At 44.5% G+C, this 22,591-nt stretch overlaps 1 pseudogene; it reads right to left on the bottom strand.

Annotated features, from left to right (window-relative positions):
* Positions 1-22,591, bottom strand: part of LOC115168765 (uncharacterized) — a 44,284-nt pseudogene that overhangs the window by 8,627 nt on the left and 13,066 nt on the right.

The raw sequence follows: 22,591 nt of genomic DNA, 5'->3' as shown, positions 1-22,591 counted from the left end.
AATGATTAAATATTAAAGCATTAGACCTCTCATTAAAAGCTGCAGTCATACAAAATATAAACTTATCATGGCTCAGGAGACAACCCAGATGCAGACAGTTCTAAGTAACAAAAGTTTATTACAAAAACAGGGGGCAGGCAAATGACAGGTCAAGGTCAGGCAGAGGTCAGTAATCCAGAGTCCAAAAGGTACAGAACGGCAGGTAGGCACAGGGAAGGCAGAATGGTCAAAACCGGGAAAACTAGAAAACGGGCTAAAGGAAAAAACAGGAGTACAGGAAAACTGCTGTAAACCTTCAACAAGACAAGACAGAGAACACAGGTATACATACAATGGGGATAATCGGGAAGATGGGCGACAGCTGGAGGGGGTGGAGACAAGCACAAAGCCAGGTGAAACAGATCAAAGTGTGACGAGACTTAAATCCGAACTGGTTCTCTAGCAAATTAGTGAGAATGGCTCACCTCGTGTTCAAGAATGTCCTTTTTCCCCCCTTTATTCAGATTACGACCTCTCACTTTCGGTTATTTGAAAATTGTATTATCTCCAAAATATCTCTATTTTCAAAACAAGCCCTAGAAAGTTGGTTGCAATTACATTTTAATCCAAATAATAAACAAATATTACAACAAATATTATGGTTAAACTCAAATATTCAAATCGAGAAAAAAGAACATTAATTTTGTATTTTTTTTTACTGTATCTTTGTAAATGATATCACACATAGGACTGGTGGAGTTATGTCACACATGCAGATAACAAAAATATATGGAAATGTCTGCTCTACCCAAAATTACAACTAATTACAGCATTTTCGCAAAAATGGAAGAGGCAAGTGGAAGGGGAGAAGGTGAGGAACTTGTCTGTCGGCCCTGCATTAAAGACCAAAACTGGTTAAAGAAAACGGTGATAAATAAAGTATACCAGCTTAACTTAAGGACCAAAAAATGTACAGCTGTGCCATACAGGTCGCAAAATAGTTGGGAAGAGATTTCCGATGTACCGATTCCGTGGCACGCGGTTTATGAACTGATACACAAAACGAAGCCGGATTAAAAACTTAGAACTTCTCCATTTAAATTATTATACAAAATAATTGCAACCAAAAGAATGTCATATATATATGGGGGATACAACCTTCCCAGCTCTGCAGATTTTGCTGTGAGGAGGCAGAATCATTAGATCATTTATTTTGGTACTGTCCGTATGTAGCTAGTTTTTGGTCACAGGTCCAGGAATGGCTAAAGAATTGCAACATTTACCGAGAACTGACGCTGCAGATAGCAATACTGGGTGATTTGAAAAGTCATAGTCAATCAATCAATAATATAACAATACTCTTAGCGTATCTTTAATTTACAATCTGTAGAAACTATGAAAATAGAAAGGTTCAGAACTTTTGTGAAACATCACAAAAGTTGTGTGTGGTATGGTGTGTGTGATTGTTTGTGTGTGTATTGTGTATTGTTTGTGTGGTGTGTGTGTGTGTGATTGTTTGTGTGTGTGAGTGAGTGGTATGGTGTGTGTGATTGTTTGTGTGTGTATTGTGTATTGTTTGTGTGGTGTGTGTGTGTGTGTGTGTGTGTGTGATTGTTTGTGTGTTTGAGTGATTGTTTGTGTTTTTGATTGTTTGTGTGTGTGTGGTATGGTGTGTGTGTGTGTGTGTGATTGTGTGTGTGTGAGAGAGAGTACCGTAGGATTACAGGAGAGAGGGAGTACATTTCTGACCTAGAGGCATACAGGAGGCTCTATCATTCCCCTTCCCTCTCTGAGCTCCCCTCCTTAGGAAACACGGTCCTCAGATCTGAAATAGCTGCTCACTAGCATAACGATTGAAATGCTGAGGATGACACAGTAAGACGCCCACTCCTCTTCTAGGACTTAACTTGATCCTTTAGCGCCGAAGGTGTCACGTCTGCTCCTGTTCTTCCCTTCCCCTGGCACTTGAGGGCGCCAGATTACCCTGCATCTCACGCTCCTGCCATCCATCACTCACACCTGCCTTCCCTCGTCACTCGCATCAGCGTTATTGGACTCACCTGGACTCACTTATCACCTGTTATTACCTCCCCTATATGTGTCAGTTCCCCAGCTCTGTTCCCCGCTGCTGCATTGATTGTTTTTTGTCTTTGTTTTCTGACGCTGTGCTTGTCTCGTGATATGTCCGTTATTTATTAAATGTTACTTCCCGTACCTGCTTCGTCTCTCAAGCGTCATTCCGCGTGACAAAAGGTGAGGATGTATACTAGGGCGAGGATGTATACTAAGGTGAGTATGTATATATACTAAGGGCACTGAAGAGGGTACTTCACTTAGATCACAGAAAATACACAAATAGCCACCAGAGGCTTTTAAAACAAACATTTTACCTTGTACATCTTGGAAAAGTAATAATAATAATTGTGTTTTTTTTAAGTGAAGGTTTCCTGTGGGTTTCCTGAGTGGTGGGGTAGGAGTCAGTGTACCTGTGACAGGCTGGGTGGGGATCGTCTTCCTGAGTTTCTCCCTGTCTGTGATCTCGTCCTCTGCTGGTTTCCCCTGAGTTGTCCCCTGCTCTTCCTTATTGTCCAGCGATCCTTCTCATTCTTCCTCTTCCTCTTTGAGTCTTCTCTGTCACCAACTCATTATTCTGGCTAATTGTTTCTGGAGTGGTTGGGAGCTCTAAAGGAACAGAATGCAACATTTTCAACGATTTTACTGCGTTACAGTCCATATAAGGAAATCAGTCAATTGAAATAAATTCATTAGGCCATAATCTATGGATTTCACATGACTGGGCATGGGTGCAGCCAATGGGTGGGCCTGGGAGGGCATAGGCCCACCCACTTGAGAGCCAAACCCGACCACTGGGGACCCAGGCCCTGGCAATCAGAATGAGTTTTTCCCACAAAAGGGCTTTATTACAGACAGAAATACTCCTCAGTTTCATCAGCTGTCTGGGTGGCTGGTCTCAGATGATTCTGTAGGTGACGAAGCCAGATGTGTAGGTCCTGGGCTGGTGTGGTTACACGTAGTCTGCGTTTGTGAGGCTGTTTCGACATACTGACAAATTCTCTAAAATGCTCTTGGAGGTGGCTTATGGAAGAGAAATTAACATTTCATTCTTCACCAACAGCTCTGGTGGACATTACTGCAGTCAGCATGCCAATTGCACAGTCCTTCAAAACTTGACATCTGTGGAATTGTATTTTTTGTGACAAAACTACACATTTTAGACTAGTCTTTTATTGTCCCCAGCACAATGTGCACCTGTGTAATGATCATGCTCTTTAATCAGCGTCTTGATATGCCACACCTGTCAGGTGGCTGGATTATTTTGGCAAAAGAGAAACGCTCAACAGGGATATTAACAAAATTTGAGAGAAATAAGCTTTTTGTGCGTATGGACAATTTCTGTGAACTTTATTTTCAGCTCATGAAACATGGGACCAACACATTACGTGTTGCGTTTTACATTTTTGCTCTGTATACATTCGAGACTAGCAAATATACATTCGAGACTAGCAAATATACATTCTAGACCAGGATATATCAAATCAAAATGTTATTTGTCACATACACATGTTTAGCAGATGTTATTTCAGGTATAGCGAAATGCTTCTGTTTCTAGCTCTAACAGTAATATCTAACCATTTCACAACAATACACACAAATCTAAAGGAATGGAATTGAGGATATATAAATATATGGACAAGCAATGTCAGAACGGCATAGACTTAGATACAGTATATACATATGAGATGAGTAATGCCAAATATGTAAACATTAGTGACGAGTGTTCCATTATTAAAGTGGTGTGTGTGTATATAGGGCAGCAGCCTCTAATGTGCTAGTGATGGCTATTTAACAGAATTGAACAGTCTCTCAACCCCAGCTTTGATGCACCTGTACTGACCTCGCCTTCTGGATGATAGGGGGGTGAACAGGCAGTGACTCGGGTGGTTGTTGTCCTTGATGATCTTTTTGGCATTCCTGTGACATCGGGTGCTGTCGGTGTCCTGGAGGGCAGGTAGTTTTCCCCTGGTGATGTGTTGGGCAGACCGCACCACACTCTGGAGAGCCCTGCGGTTGTGGGCGGTGCAGTTGCCATACCAGGCGATAATAGAGCCGGACAGGATGCTCTCAATTGTGGATCTGTAAAAGTTTGAGGGTTTTAGGTGCCAAACCAAATTTCTTCAGCCTCTTGAGGTTGAAGAGGTGCTGTTGCACCTTCTTCACCACACTGTCTGTGTGGGTGGACCATTTCAGTTTGTCAGTGATATGTACACTGAGGAACTTGAAGCTTTCTACCTTCTCCACTGCGGTCCTGTGGATGGGGGGTGCTCCCTCTGCTGTTTCCTGAAGTCCAACATCAACTCCTTTGTTGACGTTGGGTAAGAGGTTATTTTCCTGGCACCACACTCCCAGGGCCCTCACCTCCTCCCTGTAGACTGTCTCGTCATTGTTGGTAATCAGGCCTGTTGTGTTGTCTGCAAATTTGAGGATTTGAGTTGGAGGCTTGCGAGGCCACGCAGTCATGGGTGAACAGGGAGTACAGGAGGGGGCTGATCGAGCACCCTTGTGGGGCCTCAGTGTTGTGCATCAGTGAAGTGGAGGTGTTTTTTCCTACCTTCACCACCTGGGGGCGGCCCGTCAGGAAGTCCAGGACCGAGTTGCGCAGGGTGGGGTTCAGACCTAGGGCCTCAAGCTTAATGATGAGCTTGGAGAGTACTATGGTGTTGAATGCTGAGCTATAGTCAATGAACAGCATTCTTACATGGGTATTCCTCTTGTCCAGATGGGATAGGGCACTGTGATGGTCATTGCACAGTCAGTGGATGTATTGAGGCAGTAAGCAAATTGAAGTGGGTCTAGGGTGTAAGGTAAGGTGGAGGTGATATGATCCTTGACAAGTCTCTTGAAGCACTTCATGATGACAGAAGTGAGTGCTATGGGGTGATAGTCATTTAGTTCAGTTACCTTTGCTTTCTTGGGTACAGGAACAATGGTGGACATCTTGAAGCATGTGGGGACAGTAGACTGGGATAGAGAGATTGAATATCTCCGTAAACACTCCAGCCAGCTGGTCTGCGCGAGCTCTGAGGACGCAGCTAGAGATGCCGTATGGGCCGGCAGCCTTGCAAGGGTAATCACTTTTAAATGTCTTTCTCACATCGGCCACGGAGAGGGAGAGCCCACAGTCCTTGGTAGCAGGCCGCGTCGGTGGCACTGTTATTCTCAAAGCGGGCGAAGAAGATGTTTAACTTGTCCGGAAGGAAGATGTCGGTGTCTGCAACATGGCTGGTTTTCACTTTGTAGTCCGTGATTGTCTGTAGACCCTGCCACATATGTCTCGTGTCTGAGCCGCTGAATTGTGACTCCACTTTCTCTGCACTGACGTTTTGCCTGTTTGATTGCCTTACGGAGGGAATAACTACACTGTTTGTATTCGGCAATATTCCCAGTCACCTTGCCATGGTTAAATGTGAGGGTTTGCGCTTTCAGTTTTGCGTGAATGTGTCCATCTATCCACGGTTTCTGGTTTGGGTAGGTTTTAATAGTCACCGTGGGTACAACATCTCCTATACACTTCCTGATTTACTCAGTCACCGTATCAGTATATGCGTCAATATTATTCTCGGCGGCTACCCGGAACATATCCCAGTCCACGTGATCAAAACAATCATGGATTCCGATTGGTCAGACCAGCGTTGACTAGTCCTTAGCACGGGTACTTCCTGTTTGAGTTTCAGCCTATAGGAAGAGAGGAGCAAAATGGAGTCGTGATCAGATTTTCCAAAAGGAGGGTGGGGGAGGGCCTTGTAGGCATCCTGGAAGTTGGAGTAGTAGTGGTCGAGTGTTTAAGCAGCGCGAGTACTACAGTCAATGTGTTGATAGAATTTCGCATTCTTTTCCTCAAATTTGCTTTGTTAAAATCCCCAGCTACGATAAATGCGGCCTCAGGATATGTGGTTTCCAGTTTGCATGAACTCCAGTGAATTTCTTTGAGGGCCGTTGTGGTATCGGCTTGAGGGGGGGATATACACGGCTGTGACTATAACCAAAGAGAATTATCTTGGGAGGTAATACAGTTGGCATTTGATTGAGGTATTCTATGTTGGGTGAACAAAAGGACTTGAGTTCCTGTATGTTATAACAATCACACCATGAGTCGTTAATCATAAAACATACGCCCTTCTTCTTCCCAGAGATATTTATTCCTGTCTGCGCGATGAACTGAGAACCCAACTGGCTGTACGGACTCATACAGTATATCCCGAGAGAGACATATTTCCGTGAAACAGAATATGTTACAATACCTGACATCTCTCTGGAAAGAAGTCCTTGCCCTGAGCTCGTCAACTTCATTAGAGATTGAACATTAGCGAGTAATATACTCAGAAGCGGTGGGTGGTGTGCGCGCCTCCTAAGTCGGACTAGAAGACCACTCCAAGTACCTCTCCTCCGCCGGTGTTGTTTTGGTTCGGCCTCTGGAATCAGTTCAATTGCCCTGGGGGCTCCAAACAAAGGATCCAATTAGGGAAAGTCACATTCCTGGTCGTAGTACTGGTGAGTTACCTCCGTCCTGATATCCAATAGTTCTTCCCGGCTAATAATGTAAGAAAAAAACAAAATACTGCAAAGGTTCCTAAGAGCTAGAAGCACGGCAGCCCTCTCTGTCGGCGCCATTCCAGGTGAATTTGGTAAAGCCCACTGAGGTCAACCTTGGTTTTAAACAGTATTCCCCAAATTCCTGACAACGTTCTGGACTAGGATATATACATTCTAGATAAGAATTTACAATAATTGTTTAATGCTGGGCTTCACAAAAATAAATGCCAGCACATATAAACCACAATGAAAAGGGCAAATGTTTCCCGGAGAAAATGGCAAGTGCAACAGTAAATTGAGGGTAACATTTTCATGGAAATCACAAATAGGGCTGGGGGGTTTGAGGCCAGGAAGGAGCTCCCGGACCAAGATCATTCTTGAATGACAGCACCACCGTCTGACTTGTCCTAACGCGCTTCTCATCACAGTAACCCACTATCCCTCAAAGCCTGGCAACAACAAGAAACATTTTTCAATATCACCTGTGAAACTTCTGGCGATGACTCCAAGACCAGCGGACCATTCATTTAATGAGAGATAGGGGGAAGATCCACCTGAAAACAACTGTGAACAATTGACTATCAATCGCCTTTGGAGATGCCTAAGGGACTACATCTCTTTCTGTATCTTTGTATTAAACTTGCTTCTGACCAAGGTTTGTTCGGTCATGGTGAATTTAATACTACTGTAGGTGACATCACCATAGAGTGTAGTTTGTTCTTGGGTTGACTTTGTAAATTGAAAAGGACTATGTGTGATCCTTTGTTCCCATAACCAACTGTAACAAAGAATTTCACTAGAATCGCAACCTGTCACCCTGCAAGAATCCTCGAGAAAGGTGTCAATTACAGACAGCCCCTTGTGAAAGATAGGTGGCTGTGTGTGTGTGACTGTGGTTACATGGAATGGTAATGGAATGAGACAGAATGGTTCACACACTCCTTAAAATGTCAAAGGCATACAGGTATCCCGAAATTCCTAACTGACTGGGAAAAAATGTGGTGCAAATGTCATGAAAACTGAGAGCCAGATGTGGGTCTATAAAGGCTTATTATTCTAACCCACAGACGTAATACATTTTGTCACCTAACAGAAAATAACTGTTGCTTTGTGATCACTAGTTTACCTGCCTGAGATTCAGAGAGAAAGTGAATTTGGTAAAACCTACTGAGGTCAACCTTGGTTTTAAACAGCATTCCCCAAATTCCTGAATGCTCTGGGAATGGAAGCTTCAGGGATTCTAGATTAGAACCCTGGCGCTGTTCTATGTGCTGTTATAGACATCTCATAATCTCTATCTCTCCCTTGTTGGAATTGTTCGATTGGAATTGTTAGATTACATGTTAGATATTGCTGCATTGTCAGAACTAGAAGCACAAACATTTCGGAACACTCGCAATAACATCTGCTAACCATGTGTATGTGAACAATAAAATTTGATTCGATTTTTCACACCACTGAGTCAATACATGTTAGAATCACCTGTGGCAGTGATTAGTCTGTCTGGGTAAGGTTTTAAGAGCTTTGCACACCTGGATTGTACAATATTTTCAAAATTCTTCAAGCTCTGTCAAATCGGTAATTGATCATTGCCAGACAACCATTTTAAAGTCTTGCCATAGATTTTCAAGCAGATTTAAGTCAAAACTGTAATTCGGCCACTCAGGAACATTCATTGTCTCTTGGTAAGCAACTCCAGTGTAGATTTGCCCTTGGGTTTTAGGTTATTATCCTGCTGAAATGTGAATTCATCTCCCAGTGTCTGGAGAGCAGACTGAGATTTTGCCTGTGCTTAGCTCTATTCCGTTTTCTTTTTTTAGGTAAAGAATAATTCATTAATTAGAAGATATTAAATCAGATCAGATATTAAAATATTTGAAGAGTTATATTAGGAACATTAACTTTAATCTGAAGATTTTCCTTGGTGCTCTGACTTCCCAGTTAATTACATTTAAATGATTAGTTTAATCACGTAACAATAATTACAGAGAATTGATTTGATAAAATAAGTCTTCACTTTTAATGATGCCAAAGACACGACAATATGTAGAGTGGTTATAAGGGCACAAGGCGAGACCCAAATGCAGACACAGGAGGCAGATGGTTGAGCGCCAATATTTATTACACCAAAAGGGGTTAGGCAAAAGGCAGGTTGGGGACAGGCGAGAGTTCATAAACCAGGTCAGAGTCCAAACAGTACCAGGCGATAGGCAGGCTAAAGGTCAGGACAGGCAGGGGTTCAATGATCAGGTCCGAGTCCAAACGGTACAAGGGCATAGGCAGGCTCGAGGTCAGAACAGCCAGAGTGGTCAGGCAGGCGGATTTGGCATCAGGACAGGCAAGTGTCAAAAACGAGGAGGGCTAGGACAAAACAGAGACTGGGAAAAATGCTGGTTGACTTAGCAAAACAAGACGAACTGGTACAGAGAGACGGGAAACACAGGGATAAATACACTGGGGACTAAAGGAAAACAGGTGACACCTGGAGGTGGGTGGAGACAATCACAAAGACAGGTGAAACAGATCAGGGTGTGACAGTGGTACTCAGTGATGTGTTGTGTTGGATTTGCCCCAAACATAACACTTTGTATTCAGGACAAAATGTGAATTGCTTTGCCACCTTTTTGCAGTTTTACTTTAATGCCTTGTCGCAAACAGGATGCATGTTTTGGAACATGTTTAATTCTGTACAGGCTTCCTTCTTTTCACTGTGTCAATTAGGTTAGTATTGTGGAGTAACTACAATGTTGTTGATCCATCCTCAGTTCTCCTATTACAGCCATTAAACTCTAACTGTTTTAAAGTCACCATTGGCCTCATGGTGAAATCCCTGAGCAGTTTCCTTCCTCTCCATCAACTGAGTTAGGAAGGACGCCTGTGTCTTTGTAGTAACTGGGTGTATTGATACACCACCCAAAGTGTGATAAGTTCACCATGCTCAAAGGGATATTCAATGTCTGCTTTTTCTTACCCATCTACCAATAGGTGCTCTTCTTTGCGAGGTATTGGAAAACCTCCATGGCACTGAAATTCACTGCTTAACTGAGGGACCTTACAGATAATTGTAAACTCAGGTAAAAAATAAACGTCCTCTCACTGTCAACTGTGTTTATTTTCAGCAAACTTAACATGTGAAAATATTTGTATGAACATAAGATTCAACAACTGAGACATAAACTGAACAAGTTCCACAGACGTGACTAACAGAAATTGAATGTGTCCCTGAACAAAGGGAGGGGGGGGGTGTCAAAATCAAAAGTAAGTCAGTATCTGGTGTGGCCACCAGCTGCATTAAGTACTGCAGTGCATCTCCTCCTCATGGACTGCACCAGATTTGCCAGTTCTTGCTGTGAGATGTTACCCCACTCTTCCACCAAGGCACCTGCAAGTTCTCGGACATTTCTGGGGAGGAATGGCCCTAGCCCACACCATCTGATCCAACATGTCCCAGACGTGCTCAATGGGATTGAGATCCAGGCTCTTCGCTGGTCATGGCAGAACACTGACATTCCTGTCTTGCAGAAAATTACACACAGGATGAGCAGTATGACCGGTGGCATTGTCATGCTGGAGGGTCATGTCAGGATGAGCCTGCAGGAAGGGTACCACATGAGGGAGGAGGATGTCTTCCCTGTAATGCACAGCGTTGAGATTGCCTGCAATGACAACAAGCTCAGTTCGATGATGCTGTGACACACCGCCCCAGACCATGACGGACCTTTCACCTCCAAATCGATCCCGCTGCAGAGTACAGGCCTCGGTGTAACGCTCATTCCTTCGACTATAAACGCGAATCCGACCATCACCCCTGGTAAGACAAAACCGCGACTCGTCAGTGAAGAGCACTTTTTGCCAGTCCTGTCTGGTCCAGCGATGGTGGGTTTGTGCCCATAGGCAACTTTGTTGCTGGTGATGTCTGGTGAGGACCTGCCTTACAACAGGCCTACAAGCCCTCAGTCCAGCCTCTCTCAGCTTATTGCGGACAGTCTGAGCACTGAGGCAGTTGTTGTTGCCATCCTGTCCCGCAGGTGTGATTTCGGATGTACCGATCCTGTGCAGGTGTTGTTACACGTGGTCTGCCACTGCGAGGACAATCAGCTGTCCATCCTGTCTCTCTGTAGTGCTGTCTTAGGCGTCTCACAGTACGGACATTGCAATTTATTGCCCTGGCCACATCTGCAGTCCTCATGCCTCCTTGCAGCATGCCTAAGGCACTTTCAGGCATATTAGCAGGGACCCTGGGCATCTTTCTTTTGGTGTTTTTCAGAGTCAGTAGAAAGGCCTCTTTTTAGTGTCCTAAGTTTTCATAACTGTGACCTTAATTGCCTACCATCTGTAGGCTGTTAGTGTCTTAACGACCGTTCCACAGGGGCATGTTCATTAATTGTATAAGGGTCATTGAACAAGCATGGGAAACAGTGTTTACAATGAAGATCTGTGAAATATTTTGGATTTTTACGAATTATCTTTGAAAGACAGGATCCTGAAAAAGGGACGTTTGGCTGAGTTCATGTGTGGGGTACAGAGATGAGGTAGTCATTCCAAAATCATGTTTAACATTATTATTGCACACAGACTGAGTCCTTGCAACTTATTATTACTTGACTTGTTAAGCAAATAACAAAGGAGCTCAATAATTAATGACAGGACATTTCAGCTTTAAATGTTTTATACATTTGTAAATCAACAAAACGTGGAAAAAGTCAAGGGGTGTGAATACTTTCTCAAGGCACTGTGCCCAAAACAGTACATTAACTTTCACCCTATAGCTTGTTCATCTTCTTTTCATTTCAAAATAGTGAGCCAACTTGTTTTCAGCACTTATTTCCATGACTGATCAAAACAAATGTTCTCATGCTCACACTCATCTTTCCTCAGCAGACAAATAGTGAGCAATATGTTTGGAACATCAAATCACAATACAATCGCAGTACAAATAGAGCCGTGAGAATCGCAATACATATATTGGCTCCTAAGTATGGTGATAATATCGTGAGGCCTGGCTATTCCCGGCCCGAATAGTCTCGCTTCCTTTTTTAACTACACCTATGCATTATCGACCCCACCATAGCAAACATCCTCCACCATTCCATTCTAAGTCCAATGCATTCACTCAGTCTAAACCTGTTCTTCTTCCTCCTCTCCTCTCTCCTCTTACTGGTGAAAAGTCTCTTGGTGATGACTTTCACCAGGGTGCCATTAAGTACTAGGACCTGGAGGGCGTACTCCTGGTTGGAATCCAGATCCGCCACTGTGGCCTGACCGCGTGTGATCGTCAGCTCCAGCTGGGGCACCTCTGGAGGACAGCCACTACATCAACAAAAGTATATGTGGACACCCCTTCAAATTAGTTGATTTGGCTATTTCAGCCAAACCCGTTGCTGACAGGTGTATAAAATCGAGCACACAACCATGCAATTTCCATAGACAAATACTGGCAGTAGAACGGCCCGTACTGAAGAGCTCAGTGACTTTCAATGTGGCACCGTCATAGAATGTCACATTCCAACAAGTCAGTTTGTCAAATTTCTGCCGTGCTAGAGCCGCCCGGTCAACTGTAAGTGCTGTTATTGTGAAGTGGAAACATCTAGGAGCAACAACAGCTCAGCCACAAAGTGGTAGACCACACAAGCTCACAGAACGGAACCACCGAATGCTGAAGCGCGTACTGTCTGTCCTTGGTTGCAACACTCACTACCAACTTCCAAACTACCTCTGGAAGCAACATCGGCACACAAACTGTTCGTCGGGAGCTTCATGAAATGGGTTTCCATGGCTGAGCAGCCGTACACAAGCCTAAGATCACCTTGCGCAATGCCAAGTGTCAGCTGGAGTGGAGTAAAGTTTGCTGCTATTGGACTCTGGAGCAGTGGAAACATGTTCTCTGGAGTGATTAATCACGTTTCACCATCTGGCAGTCCGACGCACAAATCTGGGTTTGGCGGATGCCAGGAGAACGCTACCTGCCTGAATACATAGTGCCAACTGTTAAGTTTGGTGGAAGAGGAATAATGGTCTGGGGCTGTTTTTCATGGTTCGGTCTAGGCCCCTTAGTTCCAGTGAATGGAAATCTTAACGCATATAATGACATTGTGATTCCAACTTTGTGGCAACAGTTTGTGGAAGCCCCTTTCCTGTTTCAGTATGACAATGACCCCATGCACAAAGCGAGGTCCATACAGAAATGGTTTGTCAAGATCAGTGTGGAAGAACTTGACTGGCCTGCACAGAGCCCTGACCTCAACCCCATCGAACACCTTTGGGATGAATTGGAACACCTAACATCAGTGCCCAACCTCACTAATGCTCTTGTGGCTGAATGGCAGCAATGTTCTAACATCTAGTGGAAAGCCTTGCCAGAAGAGTGGAGGCTGTTGTAGCAACAAAGCGGGGTGCAACTCCATATTAATGCCCATGATTTTGGAATGAGATGTTCAACGAGCAGGTGTCCACACATGTAGTGTATCAACGCATTTACATTTTAGTCATTTAGCAGACGCTCTCATCCAGAGCCTTGTACAGTTACTGTATTCATCTTAAGATAGCTAGTTGGGACAACTACATATCTTAGTCATAATAAGAAAATATTTCCTCAAAGTAGGTATCAACAAAGTCAATGCTAGCAGGGGGGAAAAATTGTCAGATGTTTTCGGAAGAGGACACGGACTCTGCTGTCCTAGCTTCAGGGTGAAGCTGGTTCCACCTTTGGGATGTCAGGACAGAGAAGATCTTTGACTAGGCTGCGCGGGAGCTGCCCTCCAGGGTCACGCCAAGGTTCTTTGCACTCTGGGTGGGGGACACTGTGAAATTGTCAACCATGATGGAGAGATCTTGGATTGTACAGGCCCACCCCGGGAGGAAGAGCAGCTCCATCTTGTTGGGGTGGTGGGCCTACATCCATGCTGAGATATCGGCCAGGCACGCAGAGATGTGTGTCGCCAGCTGGGGGAAGGAGAAAAGTAGTTGCGTGTCATCCGCGTAGCAATGATAGAAGAGACCATGTGAGGATATGATGGAGCTGAGTGACTTGGTGTATAGAGAGAAGAGGGCCTAGAACCGAGACCAGTAGTGAGAGTACGTGGTGCAGACACAGATCCTGTCCACGTCACCTGGTAGGAGCGACCAGTCAGGTAGCATGCAATCCAAGACTGTGCAGAGCCTGAGACGCCCAGCCCTGAGAGGGTGGAGAGGAGGATCTGATGGTTTGCGGTGTCAAAGGCAGCGGATAGAATTGGGAGGAGAGAACAGAGGAAAGAGAGTCAGCTTTGGCAGTGTGGAATCATGTAACGATTAACTCATTAGGATTTGGGGCACCACGAAAGAGGGTGTTTGAAGAGCTACCATCTCCCAAATGAAACTCTGGGTACTACATAAATGTGTTTAATTATTTATTTACTAGCTAACTAAATAATAACACAGAATAAACATACACCCTTTACACGAGACAAAGGTCCCTAGTGGATTGACAAATATGGCGGCTTGTTACACCAAAAATGAAGAGGAGTGGGGGAGAAAGAAAGAAAAAGGGACACTTATTGTTGACACATTTCAGAACTATTCTCACCATTATATACTTTGCACACAAACCGCCGCCTGTGCGAGTGTCTTTGTTCGCCATTTATCTCTGTCTGAACCAGGCCTTCTTAGGAAGGATGTGGGTTGGCCTTTCAGCGGCACGCTTGTAAGGCTCCGATTGTCCGAAAGGGTCTGGACTGTCTCTTCTACTGTTGTTCACACTGGAAGATAGCCATCCGTGTCGACGGTTCCCATTGGTGATGATGGTAGGAGAATACGGTGATTTGAGACTCGTAGTAGGATGGGATGGTTTGAAGAGTAGTAGGTCCTCCTTATATTCGCTTTTCTTTATCTGACTGAGGACAGCTAATCAGCCGTACCAGTGATTGTCTGGGAGGTGAGCTTCACAGAGAGCTGACAGACACACAGAGAGCTGACAGACACACAGAGAGCTGACAGACACACAGCTGATAGACAGACTCCTCCCCTTCATATTGGTCCCTCCTCCTCCACTTCATAATTGGTCCCCCATCCTCCCCTTCATAATTGGTCCCCCATCCTCCCCTTCATAATTGGTCCCTCCTCCTCCCCTTCATAATTGGTCCCTCTTTCTCTGTCCCCCCTCTCCTCATCTCCCTCTCTCCAGAGAGCTGCAGATTAGGAATGCATGTCTCATGTCTATTTTCCAGCATACTGTTTCTGACCAATACTCTTACAGACCTGCCTGGATTCAGCTACGACAGAGAATATGAGATAAGAGAGGATATGACATATAACATGATCATTTCAAGAAAGGAGAGCTGTAGTTATAGTTGGCTGGCTTTTATCAGCTCTGGCTCCAGAGTTCATGGAGTTTAGCATGGATGGCAACTTTACTGTGAGGAGAACAGGAAGCTGAGTGGATACATGCAGTGTTCTGGAAAATCCTTTTAAAACAAGCAAAGAAAGGAAATGCAACAATGGAAAATCATTTCTGAGGCACTTACCTAGAATTATTTAGCTGTACTTTGGATAATTATACTGTTCATGCTGAAAGCCCTTTTTACAAGTTTGTGCTTTTTAATCAAACTCTAGCAAGTCACAATGACCCAACAGTGTCAACTCTTAGTTCGAATCAACTCTCCCCACAGTCAACTCTTAGTTCGAATCAACTCTCCCCACAGTCAACTCTTAGTTCGAATCAACTCTCCCCACAGTCAACTCTTAGTTCGAATCAACTCTCCCCACAGTCAACTCTTAGTTCGAATCAACTCTCCCCACAGTCAACTCTTAGTTCGAATCAACTCTCCCCACAGTCAACTCTTAGTTCGAATCAACTCTCCCCACAGTCAACTCTTAGTTCGAATCAACTCTCCTCACTCTCACAGTCCACAGCAGTGGCTCTCACCTAAGATGGTCTTCACGTGGACCTTGTATCCCTGGACCGGCCCATCTGACTCCTTCCATTTCATCTGCAGCCGATCCTCAGGTAGCACTGTCAGCTTCAGATGCCCTGCAGTATAGCCGACACGCACCCCCACACACACACACACACAATACTCTGTAAAGAAAATCTAGTTGTTTCAACTAATTATTATTCAGTAGCTGGTTCCACGGGCTTTTTTACGTTTACTCAACTTTACTTCTCAAGGTGTCAACATCAACAACAGCAAATATTGTATCCAAAATAAGCTCCAACATTTTAAAACGTAGGCAACACACACACGACAAATACACACACAGGACACACACAGGACACACACACACACACACACACACACACACACACACACACGACAAATATACACACACACACACAGGACAAATATATATACACACACACAGGACAAATACACACACACACACACACAGGACAAATACACACAAATTGTCTCATATGTTCATTCAACTAGAAATGATTATTTGGCATCTTATCTGAAAGAAAGACTGTGGAACCTCTGACAGTGTTTTTAACATAATGTTTTCTACGTACATATGACACGCTTTTACGCTGCATGTTCACTTACACAGTCATTCATATTCAACATGTCCTCACCTGGGATTTGAACTCCCAACCTCTTGGTTCACATCATTCCAATCTTCCATGTCTGTGTCAATGTCTGATTGCACCTTTTATTGCTACACTTTGCACTTCAAAGTAAATCTCAGCTCTGTCAAATGTAAACTCAAGAAAAACGATTTTATTTATCTTAGTGATTAAGGAGTAACATTAAAATAGAATAATATGTCCCACCAACATTAGACAATTATACAGAGGAAACTAAACTTGCTGAAATAATTCCATCATGAGAGAATATTGAGATGACCAGTCATTGACACATATGTGGTGACGTACACAGACGAGAGCATAGCCACAACACTCGACACTTAAAGGTAGACTCAGCAAAATGACGTTTCCCCGAGCAGCACTGCAGATATTGAGATGAGCGAGATGCAAGACTTCTCTCTCACACAGTCACACACAGCATCTGCGCATTTGCTAGGGCTGGGAATTGCCAGGGACCTCACAATATGATATTATCACAAATACTTACTGTAGGTGCCGATACGATATGTATTGCGATTCGATACTGCAATTTAATTGCAATTAGATGAACCAAATATATTGCTCACCATATGTCTGTTGCAGAGGAACGAGAGAGAGAGCCATGAGAAAATGAGTTTTGATCAGTCATGGAAATAAAAGTGCTGAAAACAAAGTTTCTCCCTATTTAAAAAGATGAGAACAAGCTATGAAGGAAAAATCCTGGAGTTTTGGTGCAGGTACAGCCAACTAGCACCAACAAAATGTATTGCGATATTGTCAAAATGATACCATATGTTGTCAAAAGAATTTCCTAATTTGTAAGTGTATACATTCCCCCCATCACTAATATGCAGGGGTTAACTTTACACTGCTACAGCCTGGTAGCCAGGGCACCAAAACAGCAGAGAAGTTTAGCCTCGCACTTCAATGCTCTTAGTTATTGCGGAAATTGACCCAGTATGCAGTTTAATTTCTGCATCTATGTCATATCGCTGAATCTACCTTTAAAACGTAAGTCTATTGCAGTGATTACTTGTTGTGAGAGACCAACTGAGCTGTGTTGGCAGGGCTGTGTATCTGTGGATGTGCATTGTCTTTGTAGGTTTTTGAGTAGGTTGTAAAACGTTTTCAGGCCTCCAGTTAAGGAAAAAGAGCCTCTTCCTCCTTCCCCAATAAAATCTGTCTCTTGTTTTCGTCTCATCGCCATCATTTCCATTGGGGACTTCCTAACAATCCTCTTCTTTCATGTGTCTCTCTCTGTTCTCCTCTCAAGCTGTCCCGGTCAGCTCAAAGCAGGCCCTGTGTTCTCTCCACTGCGATAGTCCAGAGGGACAGGAAATCCGTTCAAGGCCTGGGGTCAAAGGTCAGTTTGAAGGCACCATATGCGCATGACGTCATGGCCCGAACAGCACTGTGTGGCAGGGGCGCAGGGGAGTGCAGACATTAATCACAGCACTCACTGTTGATGCCTGACTTTAGGCATTGCGTCATTCAGAGAGGTGAGGGCTGGGACAGGGGTAAGGGTCTTTGTTCATATGGAAACGCTGAAGTAGTGTCCCTGCTTCTTGTTCTGGCAGAGGATCAGAGTGGAGCGGGAGACTGAGGGTCAAGGCCCTACACTCCCATGAATAACAACAATAGCCCATGCGCTGCCAAAGACCCAGAAAGCATCAGCCATCACTGCACTGGGTGCTCTGAGAGGGAGCACTGTTGCACACTGATAATAAAACATCAAAACAGCGCACAAAGTTTGTGCATTTTGCTAACATGAGGAATTATTTTTTCTGACATGAGTCTGTATGTCAGACATCTACATGTCAGTCTAGAGAGAATGTACAATGCCAGGGACTCTGTATGCTTCTACAGCTAAAGCCCAGGGGCTTTATCTAGTCAGCACATCTAGACCTACATTATATCAAACTGCTATCAATGAGGGAACTGGAATGATCCATAACACAATCTGCCTTGAGCAGCCAAACATCCATTACTACAGTCACGTGGTAGTGAAGGCTGCTACATGATCTGATACATAGGGGTGATGTATTAGTAATGAAGTACATGGTACCTTGGCTGTGAACCCAAGAGGTGAGCAGCAGGAGGAGGAGAGGGACCAGGTAAAGCCCCATCAGCACTGGGAAGCGGTGAGCAGCAGCACCAGGTAAGGCCCCATCAGCACTGGGAAGCGGTAAGCAGCAGCACCAGGTAAGGCCCCATCAGCACTGGGAAGCGGTGAGCAGCAGCACCAGGTAAAGCCCCATCAGCACTGGGAAGAGGTGAGCAGCAGCACCAGGTAAAGCCCCATCAGCACTGGGAAGCGGTGAGCAGCAGCACCAGGTAAGGCCCCATCAGCACTGGGAAGAGGTGAGCAGCAGCACCAGGTAAAGCCCCATCAGCACTGGGAAGCGGTTAGCAGCAGCACCAGGTAAGGCCCCATCAGCACTGGGAAGAGGTGAGCAGCAGCACCAGGTAAGGCCCCATCAGCACTGGGAAGAGGTGAGCAGCAGCACCAGGTAAAGCCCCATCAGCACTGGGAAGCGGTGAGCAGCAGCACCAGGTAAGGCCCCATCAGCACTGGGAAGCCAGGTCGGAGGCAGTTAAGAGGCATGATGAACCTGGAGACCAGAAAACGAAGGTTATGACAGTTAATAGCATAGTTCCTCATTGTCATTAACGGTGAATATTGTCATCAGTGAATTAACTAGTTGAAGCAGTAGGACTACGCACTGCAGATTAGAAGGCACAGTTACATTTGACATTTTAGTCATTTAGCAGACGCTCTTATCCAGAGCGACTTACAGTAGTGAATGCATACATTTCATACATTTTTTTTCTCCGTACTGGTCCCCCGTGGGAATCGAACCCACAACCCTGGCGTCGCAAACACCATGCTGGCGCTGCAAACACCATGCTCTACCAACTGAGCCACACGGGACCAGTTCCCCTTTTCAGACAGGCTGCATGTAACAAGTTACCTGGGAAACTCGGGGGAAACTGTCAGATTAGTGTATGAAAGCCAGGAAAGTAAATGTAAATAAGTTTTGTTTTCTGAATAGGCTTGAATAATATTTCTTACACAAAATATGAATTGTGTAGAAACTAGAGCTGCACTTTCTTACATTGACATGTGTAAGTAAATAAACATTTACTGGACCCAAACCACTAATGACAGCAGTAAATGGCAAAGACTAAAGTGAATAGTCAAATAAAAAGTATATTATTCATTTTTTTTTAGAGGTAAACATTCTTATTCATGTTCTCTGGTTACAAACCCAATTCAGATGTCAGTGTTACCCCATTTCCATGTTGTCAGTCAGAGGCAGACTGACCATAGGACAGTTCAGGCAAATAACAGATGAGTTGGTCCATCTTTGGCTCACTGGGTCTGTCTAAATTGGGGGTTTTGCACAGAATGCTCATTATTTGGCTAATAATGGGAGCCTCGAGGAAAATAATGGGCCTTTGAGTTAGAATTCACCGGGCCGATTTCTCGTCCCAGTCTGCCCGTTGTCATTGTTACCACATATCCAAACTCACAGTGACTGGTCGTGTCTCCGTCCACCTGGGGGAATTGAGGAAGTGCTCACGACCACAAGTTTTATAAGTTAAGTGAACTCAATCAGGTGTCAGAGGGAGGCCTCGCCACAGGTTTTAAATCAGGTTTATGAGAGCGAGGTATCTCCACATGAAATTAGATTCCAAATGAGAAAATCTAATAAAAGTGTCTGAAGGGCTGGCGCCTAGCAGTGCACATCATGAGAGAGACGTTAAATGTGATTACATGGTGGGCCAGCCGGTGTGAGCCCCAGTTAGCACACGCTGAGTGGCGCTATGGGAAAGACTTCGCTGAAGAAATGATTCATAATGGTCTGAATAATTGTGCACATTTTTTACTTAATTTAAAGTAAGATCATCCAGCTCATTGTAGCATCAACAAAAACACAGTTTATTCGATCTCAAATCACAGCCCTTCCCCAAGTACAAATTACAACCAATTTGTTGTAACTCAGTTAAATAAATCAATCATTTGCATTTGAAAAAGTGCATTGAACATCAGTAGTCCTTAATTTCTAGTAAACCTTTCCATCATTATTAAGGCTACCTGAGGTTTGGTCACTTCACATATTATAATGCTAAAACTCCTGTTTCGCATCAGACAGCAACAGTATATGCATTTTGTGTCTGTCCGTTTTACCGCTGGTAAAACTCTGTGATAGGTTTTGAACAAAATGTTGTCTGTAGAAGAGCGGAAGAATCCTTCCCTTCTGTTCCTCTGTGGCCTCCCTGGAACATGAGTCAGTCCACCATTTTGTTTGATTCAGAGTAGAATCTCCTTCTCTTCATCATCGTCCTCAGTAGCTGTCTCCTCCCCCTCGTCTTCCTTCTGACGTAATAATGGCAGTTCCAGGTCTGGGCTGTTTTTGATGGGCAGCAGTCTCAACGAGTGAACTTTACCTGGAAGTCATTAGAAAAAGAAGACAGAATTACTGTATGTGAAGACTGGCTAGTTGAAAGACTGACCTTAACCTTTCTGTTAACCTCGGAACCGTCGGCAGAGCTGGCTTCTTTAACAAGCAATTACAACATACCTCATATACCGACTACACCAGGAATAGATTGACAACAATTTGCTTTCATTTTACAGTGTATGGTACCACATACAGCTTACTTTTGGAATAGTAGGTTTTCAGTCCCAGGTGTAAGGAGATACCAGACACACAGACAGCGAAACCCATTCAGTTCAGTCCACTCATCCTGACCCCCATCAGGCCTTCTGCCAGCAGCAGGGTACACACCTCCTACAGGGAGTGTACATTAGGGAGAGATGGAAAACACACTTTGACTAAAGAGAGTAGCGGAGGTGAAACCAGAAGTGTTTGTGAGACAGAGGGAGAGATGGTGCATGTGGAAAATAACCAATTCAAGTGAGGGAGCAGGTGTGTGCAGAGCAGAGTTTGGAACCGGTTCAGAAACAGGAACAAAAGTGATCTATACTGTTCCGGAAACAGAAACGTTATTTTGAAAACATGGGAACGGGGTAATAACATTATTTTTACTTTCTGGGCATTTTTTTCCAATCCAAAAAAAAGTACAAAATCAGTGCCTATGCAAAGCTCTCACCCTGTTACTCAAACGTTTTCCACTGTTTGCCTGCCAGATGGAAATCTTTACCAGTGTGTGTGCATGTGTAGGTAACCTGCCCCCCCCCCCCCGTCAGCATGCCCCTCCCCCGTCAGCATGCCCCTCCCCCGTCAGCATGCCCCTCCCCTTCCGAAGTAATGTCAAGTATCCTACTGACTTTACAAGCGTGATTCAGAAATTAGGGAGAGAGATGGATTAACCTTTTCAATGCTACTTAAGGATACTATCGTTATTCCGTTTCACATTGGAATTATTAACTACAAAAAGTTAAGATGTGTTTTAGTTTAATTCTGGTGGCGCTCTGCACACACAAGCTTGTTAGCTAGCTAGCTGGTCCAACGTTAAGCCAACTCTCTGAAGTGCAAAGATATTCAAAGTTCCTTCATAGAAGTCGCTCCTCCGTAGGTATAATTCTAACTTATTGGTAAGTCATTTAATGTCGAGCTAAATGGAAAAAAAAAGGTTTGAAAAGGAACAGAAAAGGAATAAACCGTTACTTTTTGGGGGGGTTTGAACAAGTTCAGAACTTTATTCTGCTGGTCAGAACCGTGGAACGGATCCAAAAAAAGAACGGGTCTGTTCAGAACGAAACGATTGTAAAATAAGTACGGTTCCAACCCTTGGTGCAGAAGGATACAGAGAGAGTGGCGTCATATACAGGGTTCTCCTCCATACCGTAAAGATCCCTGCTATGGAGAGCGAGACTGGAGGTCTTTAAGACTAGCAGGAACTCTGAGAAGACTAGGCAAAAGGCCAGTGACCCGCCTATACTCAGTGTGGCCAGAGAGTAGAGCATGGAAGAGAGCTCATTCAGAGAGTAGAGCATGGGAGAGAGCTCATTCAGAGAGTAGAGCATGGGGAGAGAGCTCATTCAGAGAGTAGAGCATGGGGAGAGAGCTCATTCAGAGAGTAGAGCATGGGGAGAGAGCTCATTCAGAGAGTAGAGCATGGGGAGAGAGCTCATTCAGAGAGTAGAGCATGGGGAGAGAGCTCATTCAGAGAGTAGAGCATGGGGAGAGAGCTCATTCAGAGAGTAGAGCATGGGGAGAGAGCTCATTCAGAGAGTAGAGCATGGGGAGAGAGCTCATTCAGAGAGTAGAGCATGGGGAGAGAGCTCATTCAGAGAGTAGAGCATGGGGAGAGAGCTCATTCAGAGAGTAGAGCATGGGGAGAGAGCTCATTCAGAGAGTAGAGCATGGGGAGAGAGCTCATTCAGAGAGTAGAGCATGGGGAGAGAGCTCATTCAGAGAGTAGAGCATGGGGAGAGAGCTCATTCAGAGAGTAGAGCATGGGGAGAGAGCTCATTCAGAGAGTAGAGCA

The sequence above is a fragment of the Salmo trutta genome, chromosome 30 (assembly GCF_901001165.1).
Source record: "Salmo trutta chromosome 30, fSalTru1.1, whole genome shotgun sequence".
In the NCBI taxonomy this organism is placed as follows: domain Eukaryota; kingdom Metazoa; phylum Chordata; class Actinopteri; order Salmoniformes; family Salmonidae; genus Salmo; species Salmo trutta.
This window is presented reverse-complemented; position numbering and strand designations above follow the sequence as displayed.